This window comes from Sus scrofa, chromosome 3 (assembly GCF_000003025.6).
Source record: "Sus scrofa isolate TJ Tabasco breed Duroc chromosome 3, Sscrofa11.1, whole genome shotgun sequence".
Lineage (NCBI taxonomy): Eukaryota > Metazoa > Chordata > Mammalia > Artiodactyla > Suidae > Sus > Sus scrofa.
This window is the reverse complement of record NC_010445.4, coordinates 12,580,548-12,589,596: the sequence shown is the minus strand read 5'-3', so window position 1 is coordinate 12,589,596 and position 9,049 is coordinate 12,580,548. Positions and strand designations below refer to the sequence as shown.

Here is a 9,049-nt window from a genome sequence, read left to right as displayed (position 1 = left end):
TGCCTAAATCTGGAGGTCTGGTCTGGTCCTGATGCAATGCTGTACAATAGTCTATGTCTTTCACTCATTACCTTTGTTTGCCTCTAGAGGTAGAAGAAATAGCCATGCGTATTTCCTTCTAGGTTTTTATTTTCTCATTTTTTTCCCACCTAACCCTTTATTCGCCATGGAATTTTTTTCAATATGGGTTATGAAGGGTCATAGGATGTGGGCCTGAGTTCTGTCTTAATCACTGCTGCGTTAACCTTGGGCAGATAATTTAACCTCTCTGAGTCTCAGTTAGCTGACCTATGGAAAGCCAAAAACAATCACACTTGTCTTACAGATCGGTTGTGACTCAGCAGTGAATCCGGGCGGCTAGAAAGAGTGACGATTATTTTAACAAGCAACTGGACTCAGAAGTGAGGGTCTGAGCGCAAACACTCCGGAGTCAGAGACGAAAGATGAATCACTGAGGAAAATCTGGAAAAGGCAACCCTGACTCAAGTTTTAAAAATAAGGTGAGAGAGACTTCTCCTCCTAGCCATGACGTAATAACAGGGGGATGGGGGCGTGGGCCGTGGACTTCTGATCCAGCCTGGGACATCAGATAAAATGCATGAACACAGAGTGTTCAGAAACGGAATAGGAGACAGCGCAGACATGACTCCTGCAAGAAGGGAAGCAAGCGAGGTGAGCACAAGGGATGCCCCAGCTCACTGCCTGCGAGAGGTTCGTCGGTTATGAGCAAATGGAGGGGAAAGGGTTAAGTCACATGAAACTTCGGAGGCGCGTGTGGAGCCTGGGCTGGAGGGCAGGGACTAGTTTTGCAGGAAAACTTACTGGAAAGGAGAGAGCAAAGACAGAGAGCATGCCAGGGATCAGCAGAGGGCTGTCCTTGCATCTCTGGCTGGAACACTGCTCTGTGCCCCGGGTGTGAGAAAACGAACCAGGCTGGGGAAGAACCTCTGGAAAGTAGTTAGAATAACTCCCAGGAATCATGAGGGTGGATGTCATGCGTATTCCTACCCCATAGAGTGAGAAGATGGAACACTCAGCAGAGTGTAGCAGCATGGGTTACCTCCCGTGTGGGGGTCCTGGCCCGAAGGCATGTGTGCCCACCAGAATTCATGTGTTGAAACCTAACCCCCCAGGTGATGGCGTGTGGAGGGTGAGGGGGCTTTGGGAGATGATCAGAGCTCAGTCTTTTATAAAAGATGCCCCAGAGAGCTCCCTCATCCTGTCCACCAAGAGACTAGAACGCCCGAACACCGAATCTACCCGCACCTTGATCTGGGACTTCCCAGCCTCCAGATCTGTGGGAATTAATGTTTGCTAATGAAGCCGCTCACTGTAGAGTGTTTTTGTTAATAGCAGTCTACACAGACTAAGACATGAACACAATGCATGCTAGACTTTCTTTACCTGGAAGCCAGGTAACATCGTTGCATGACAGTACTCCTTCCAGGACAGGCTGTGGTTCAGACAGATCATGTTCCCACAAATGCCAGAACCTAAAAAGAGGTTCGGCTCAAAGGCCACACCCTGGGCACAGATCCACAAAGACCACTATCAGCACAGCCACACTATTCTCCTTTCGCTTAGTGGACAGAATCTGTGGATGCGAATCCACCCCCTCCCCCACCCCAGTGAAGCCTGAGCTCCTGGTCCTTTATCTTAACAAGCCTGGGCACCAGCATCCCTGTGGTACTCACCACCAGCAGCTAGATACCTGAAGAGCAAGAAACTTGACCCTCTCTGTACTGGCTGACACCAGACGTTGCAAGAGGAAACCCCTTCCCGAGTCTGGGTTTATTTGATAATCTGCATTTTACCCATCTCTGAGGGATCTCTGAAGGCTAGAGCGTCGCTTCCAGATTAAAATCCGGTCTGATGATGAAATCATATTCCAGCCACATCTAATGCTACCAAATACTGAAAAACCCATTAAGAGCAAGGCTAGTGGGCTGGATTGGCTACTCACTTATCCAGAGACTTTGAGAAAGTTATTCAATATTTTGAAGCCTTGATTTACTCCTCTGTAGATGAAACCAATAGGGTTATTGTGAGGATGAAGTCAGTTATTTTAGGTAAATGGATTTTTCCTTAGATATTGTAAGGGCGCAAATCACCATTAGATGCACATTTATGCTGGCGAGATTATCCTTAGCTTCGGGCCCCCATGTATCATTGACACTCTTTCTGGGACTTGTTGGACCTCCGAGCCATCGTTTCTTCGGATGGCATGATCCATTTATGTGCTGCAATTGAGTGGGAAGAATTAGCTCAAACATTCCTCAACTGCCTTTATCTTCATTACTTTGTAAAGCTCAAAATAGGTGAATTTGGCCGAGAAGCTGCCATGTCTTCCCCCCATGGGAAATTCAGAAGGGTCGCGCGGAGAAATTTTAAAGAAACGAGCAGTTCCCATCGTGGCTCAACCATAAAGAACCCCGGCTAGTATCTGTGAGGACTCGGGTTTGATCCCTTGCTTCGCTCAGTGGGCTGAGGATCCGGCATTGCCGTGAGCTGTGGTGGAGGTCACAGACGTGGCTCAGATCCTGCGTTTCTGTGACTGTGGTGTAGGCCGCGGCTATAGCTCTGATTCGATCCCTAGTCTGGGAACCTCCATAAGCCCATATGCTGTGGGTGTGGCCCTGAAAAGACAACAAAAACAAAAAAAGAAATGCTAGCTCTGCCTTCCAGGGGTAGACCGTCAGTGCCTGTGCCTTTCCTCTGGTCCACATAGTTATCTTGCCCTAATGAGTCTCCAAAACTACCTTTCGATTCTCTTTATCACCAAACATCGAAGCAGACTTAATTATGCACATGGGCTCCGTATGGCGGTGATAGTCATTTTCGTCTAGGTGACCCGACCCGATTTTCTCTAACTCCCACAGAAATGGAAACTAACCACCGAAAATAGAGGAAAATCAAGAATCCTGACGAAGCTTTTTTTCCAGGAGGAAATAGGGTTTTTTTTTCTTTTTTTTTCTTTTTGGGGTCGTAAGTGAAGCATATGGAAGTTCCCAGGCTAGGGGTCGGATCAGAGCTGTAGCTGCGACCTACACCACAGCAACGTGGGATCTGAACCGCACCTGCAACCTACACCACAGTTCACGGCAATGCCAGATCCTTAACCCACTGAGCGAGGCCAAGGATCGAACCTGCATCCTCATGGATGCTAGTCAGTTTCGTTTCCTCTGAGCCACAGTGGGAACTCCAGGTCTTATTTTTATCCTAGGAGCATTATTATCATCATCGTCAGCTGGGGTGAAAACTAGCCTCTGCTAGAGAGAAACACAGAGCTGCCTTTATGCTCACAGCTGCACGTTCTGTTCTGAAACATGACCCACCAGAACAAACGGCCCATTTTGCCATCGCTTTCCTACTCAAATTTTAGTCCACTGCAATGATTTCTGCAATCCAATCTGGTCATTAAAACCTGAGGCTCTCTCAGAAGAACATTTCAATGCCTCGGCTGCTTTGCTGCTTCAAATGCTCGCTGGGCCTCCTTCCCCTCTAGAGTCTGGGTGTCTCTAAAGACTCAGGGTCTCTTTCTTGTCCCTTCCACCGGGGTGCTGGGCAGAGGAGAATCATCACCCTCCTGATTCCTCAGCTATCGGAACACTCTCCTCTGAACTTGGCCCTCTCCAGGTTACCTCTCACAGCTCCCAGAGAGGCAGGAACCAGAGACTCTGCCCCTGATGAGGAGATAGACTCACATCCCACGCTAAGAACCAGGGGCCTTTGAACTTGGCATTTGGGTATTTAGCAATCCATTCCCCAAGTCATACTGTCTCTGTCATTCCTTCAAGAGTCCATGGCTGAGGAGTTTGACATGCTTTTGCTTAGGGACACTTCCTGTTCTAGCACAATCTTTATTATTTCGACTTCACCATACCTCCAAGTATTCTGGAATGTGTGGCTCTCCTGTGGACACTTGTTCCACATGCATTGACTTAGGACGGACTAGGGACTGGGGTTGTGAGGAGTGGTGATTAAATAGGCTCAGACCCTTCTGGCCAAAAGCCTCAACTGGACACATAACTAAAATACAAAGCAAGTCTCTGATCACCCCTTCATGGGATTTTTATGTAGTTTAAATGAGAATATCACATGGCATATAGTAAATCTTCAATAAATATTAGCTATTTTATTGCAAAAGAAAAGAAAGGGTCCATGGCTGAGGGAGATAGGAAAGAATCTTGTATCTTCATGGCACCCATAGTTTCTTATTTTTTTTTTCTTTCTTTGGCTGCACCTGCAGAATATGGATGTGCATAGGCTAGGGGTCGCATCGGAGCTGCAGCCACAGCAACGCTGTATCCAAGCCACATCTGTGACCTATGCGATGTGGCATACACAGCTTGCGGCAACACCGGATTCTGAATGAGAGAGGAGAGGGATTGAATCTGTACCCTCACAGAGATAACATTGGGTACTTAACCCGTTGAGCCACAGCAGGAACACCATGGTTTCATGTATTTTTATGCCCTTGAGCCTTTTAGTTTCTAGGCAGCTTCTCATTCCAAAAGCTCGATGGGTCTACCCTCATACGGCCAAGTGTAATCACCTATTCAGTTTTCTTGCATGGTTTCCTGAAGACATCTCCTCAAGGTCTCCAAAGGCTAAGGAAATCTCAAGGGATCTATCATTGAAGGAGTTCATTAGAGAACTGTAGAAACGTATGTCTAGGAGCAAACAGAGAAGAAATTCTTTTGGCATCCATATACTCTGGAAACACGCTATGCACTCATCTCATCACCCATCTAGAGGCCATCTCTTCCATTGATATAATAACAAAAAGTCACTAAATCACCAGGACACTCCTCTATTTAAATAAAATGGGTCTAAGCACCCCAAACTTAGAATTATTATCAATTCCTATTCATTCCAGAGTTAGCTGTAATAAAAATCAACACAGACAACTGGCACACTTCACACCTTGAAACACACTGGAGTCAGAGCAAGAGATACCAGAATAGGACTTTTCCTTCTGGAATTTGGTTTAAATCTTGTATGAAGAGAACACACAGAACATTCCAGCAAATGCTTTCTCCATCAACTTATCCCCTGGCAGACTAAGTGTGTACAGAGAGCACCAGCAAAAGAACACCAGACACTAAGAATAATTCATCATTTTACTCAAAGCATTTATTCAAAATATTTAGAATGGAGTTCCCATCGTGGCACAGTGGAAATGAGTCCAACTAGGAACCATGAGGTTTCGGGTTCAATCCCTGACCTCGCTCAGTGGGTTAAGGATCCGGTGTTGCTGTGAGCTGTGATGTAGGTCACAGACACGGCTCGGATCCCGCCTTGCTGTGGCTCTGGCGTAGGCCGGCGGCTACAGCTCCAATTCGACCCCTAGCCTGGGAACCTCCATATGCCATGGGAGCGGCCCAAGAAATGGCAAAAAAAAACAAAAACAAAAACAAACAAAAAAGAGCATTAAACTGCATATGTTGACCTTGACCTAAGAGAACCCGTTATCCTTTCAAGTCTGCCAATTCTGCTTAATACTCTGACCTTGAGGTTCTTCTCTCTTAATGAGAAAGTCTGAATTTAATGGCATCCTGAGATGGAGAGAGAGAGAGATGGGAAAAAGAGGTAGCAATGTTTTCTTCCAGACTCACAGGAAAAGAACAGACACGGGAGCCCAAACACTCGTGTCTAAGACCCAGATTTTCCTTGGAAAGTCCATTCATCTTTAAGCCCTTTCTGCTCAGCTGTCGCATGGGTAAAATGATACTGTCCCAAGGTATCTCCTTTCACAGGGCTTATAGTTTAGATCTGGCCTTTGCCTTTAGCAGGATTATGGGCTCGTTGGCTTGGTCTGCTGTTCAGCTCAGAAGAATATTGCTCCACTTTTAGTGCCACAGTGGGTGCAATGGGGTGTAAGACGTACTGGCGGTGAACCCATGATTGCAGTGAAATGGGTTTTCCAGCAGGAAGAGCAGACACAAATGATCCCAGTCATCAGCAGGACTAGAGAATGCATGGCCCTAATGGGGAGACTGGAGCTTTTCACTTTCATTCACCCATTCTTTTGTTGCTTCCATTGTTCATTTGTTCATTTGTTCATTCATTTGCCCCACCTTATTATTTCCCAGGATACAGCTGTGAGTGAGAGACGAGGCCTTCCAAAACTAGTGTAGAAAAGGGGAAGACAGACACGTGCATAGTCACTGCAGAGTGAGATGGAAAGAACAGGGAGCCGTGAGCCGAAAGGGTCAGGGTGTGTCCACCAACTTCTGCGGGAGCGAGGAAGAGCCTCCTCGGGGAACTGACGTTTACACTGAGACCTGGGATGCGAATCCTGAGTTGGGTGAGGATGCAAAGCCTGTCCAAAGCCTCAGAAGCAGGAGGGACCACCCAATAACTGAAAATGAATACAGCTGAGTGTGGAGTAGGGCTAAAGGAACAGGTGGCAACAGGTGAGACCGGGAAGGTGGCAGGGCTCAGATGAAGTGGGTTATATAGTTAGCGGTCCTAGAAAGGAAATTGGTGGCCACATGGAAAACCGTGGAAGCTCTGTTTGTATTTCCTGATGAAGTCCCTCTGCTACCATTAATGGAAGTGCCTTCTTGATGGGATATGCCATATGCTTTCCGAGTGTGTTTGTAAGTGTGTGACGATATATATATTTATGTGTATACATAATTATATTAATATGCAATAATTCTGTAGAGCAATTACATATTATATAACATTATTAATAAAACACCATGCATATTAATGACATTATATACTATAATTATTATATATTACATATATATTGTGATTGTTATATTTATAATATAATGCATTATTACATAATTTCATATTATACAGATATATCACTTTCACCTCTTTCACTTGATATAAATGGTGGTATATGCTTAAAAATTCTTGTGCAACTTGATTTTTCACTTACTGTGTTTTGAGTTTCCTTCCTGCCCATACACTGTGGCTATTAACCCCTTGTCAAATATTTGACAAATATCTGGTTTACAAATAGTTTCTTCCATTCTTGGGTTGCCTTTTCACTCCATTGATGATTTGCTTCATTGCACAGAGGTTTCAAAATCTGATATAATTCCATTTGTTTATTTTTTGCTTTTGTCATGTTTACCTCTATCCTATGCAAGAAACCATTACCAAATCCAATGTCCTGAAGTTTTACTCCTGGTTTATAGTTTCAGGTTTTGCATTTAGGTCTTTGATCTATTTTGAGTTGATTTTTGTATATGGTGTAAGAGAAGGGTCCATTCAGGCTTTTGCATGTGAGTATGGAGTTTTCTCAACATCATTTGTTGAAGAGACTATCCTTTTCCTATTGTGTAAGCTTGTAACCCTCATTGAAGATCATTTAACCACATATGCAAGGATTTAGTTCTGGGCTCTTTATTCCATCTCGTTGGTCTATGCATTTGTCATTATGCTTGTACTATATTGTTTTGCTTATTGTAGTTTTAGAATATGTTTGAAATCAGGAGGCCCTCAGAACTTTTTTTTTTTTGTCTCTATCAAGATTGTTTTGGCTATTTTTGTTGCTTTTTCTATTGTCTTTTTATTCTCTATTTAATTCATTTCTGTTTTAATCTTTATTACTTCCTTCCTTTTGTCACTTTAGTTTATTCTACATTTTTAAGAAAAGAATCCCATGAGAGGCAGGTGAAGAAACATTCTCCATTAAGTCCCATTCTTCCGACAGGTGCCACGTGGTAAGTCAAACCCATTCCATCTGACAATGGTCATAATAAACCGAATCTGGTCTGTCTGTGATACGGGCCATCTTTACCTTCAGTCCTGTGGCCAGAGTTAAAAGCCTGGCTTTCCAAGTGAGAGAGAACAATACGGCACCATGATTTTCCTGCTACCAAATTTCATGTGAGAAATGGAGAAGTGTCAGAAAGCCTTTTTTTTCTCATCTAAATCAAAGTCAATCTTGCCCTGAGCTCTGTGCCAGCAAGGTGTTGAGAAATTCAGTCTCAGTCATTGCTGGAACTCCCTGCTCCTCGATTCCCGACTCTAGGAGGGAACCTCGGGATCTCATATAAGCCAGAATGTTGGGAAAGTTTTCCAGAATAGTTTTATGTTGCTCATCCATGATACAGACGTTTTCTAAGCCGAGTCCTTTGCGTGGGTGCAGGTCCACCCCTAGGGGCTGCATGCCCTTGACGTAAGATCTTTGAAGAGACTCTGATCCAAGCCCTGGGCCTTATGATCTGGCTGTGGCTCTGGGCCATTCATCTCTGACGACCTCCAAGTTGCCAGGTAGTAAAGGAGCAGTTCTCTTCTTGGTGTTGGAGAAGTCCCTCCTCTTCGTTTGGCCAGTTGTGTCTTCCTTGTCAAACCCTTTCCTCCAGCCTTTCTTCTCCTTCTAGGATGGTCTCTTGCCATTAACCTTTAGAGACCCGACATTAATGTCCCCTCCCTCCTTATTGGAAGGAGGAGCTGAAACCTGACAGCTTTTCTAAAGCATTTCTTAAAGTCTAGATTCAAATTCTGACTCCATCACTTCAGAAAACTAAATAAGCTTTCTTTCTGTGCCTTGAATTTTTTTCATTTTTTTCTTTCTTTTCTTTTTGTCTTTTTTATAAAAGTGGCATGATAACAGTACCAGTGGTATAAGACTACTGTGAAGATTAAATTTAAAAGCATATATATTCCTTAGAGAATGTCAAATATTTTACAAATAACTAGTCGTGGAGAAGGTGTAGAGAAAAGGGAACCCTCCTACACTGTTGGTGGGAATGTAAATTGGTGCGGCCACTATGGAAAACAATGGATGGAGGTCCTTAAAAAAACTAACAACAGAGCTACCATATGATCCTGCGTCCCACTCCTGGGCATATATCTGGAGAAAAACATAGTTTGAAAAGATCCATGCATCCCTATGTTCATAGCAGCACTATTTACAATAGTCAAGACATGGAACATCCACTGACAATTGAATGGATAAAAAAGGATGTGTGTGCAAATACATGTATATATCATGGCATGCTACTCAGCCTTAAAAAAAAAGAATGAAATAATGCCATTTGCAGCAACGTGGATGAACCTAGAGTCTATCATACTGAGT

General features: G+C 44.2%; 1 long non-coding RNA gene across 2 annotated transcripts in view; it reads left to right on the top strand.

Moving 5' to 3' along the window:
* Positions 329 to 9,049, top strand: part of LOC102157493 — a 92,042-nt gene continuing 83,321 nt past the window's right edge. For both annotated transcript variants that reach the window (XR_002342334.1, XR_002342333.1), the window contains exon 1: positions 329 to 500. This is a non-coding gene — a long non-coding RNA (uncharacterized LOC102157493). The remainder of the gene's footprint in view (positions 501 to 9,049) is intronic.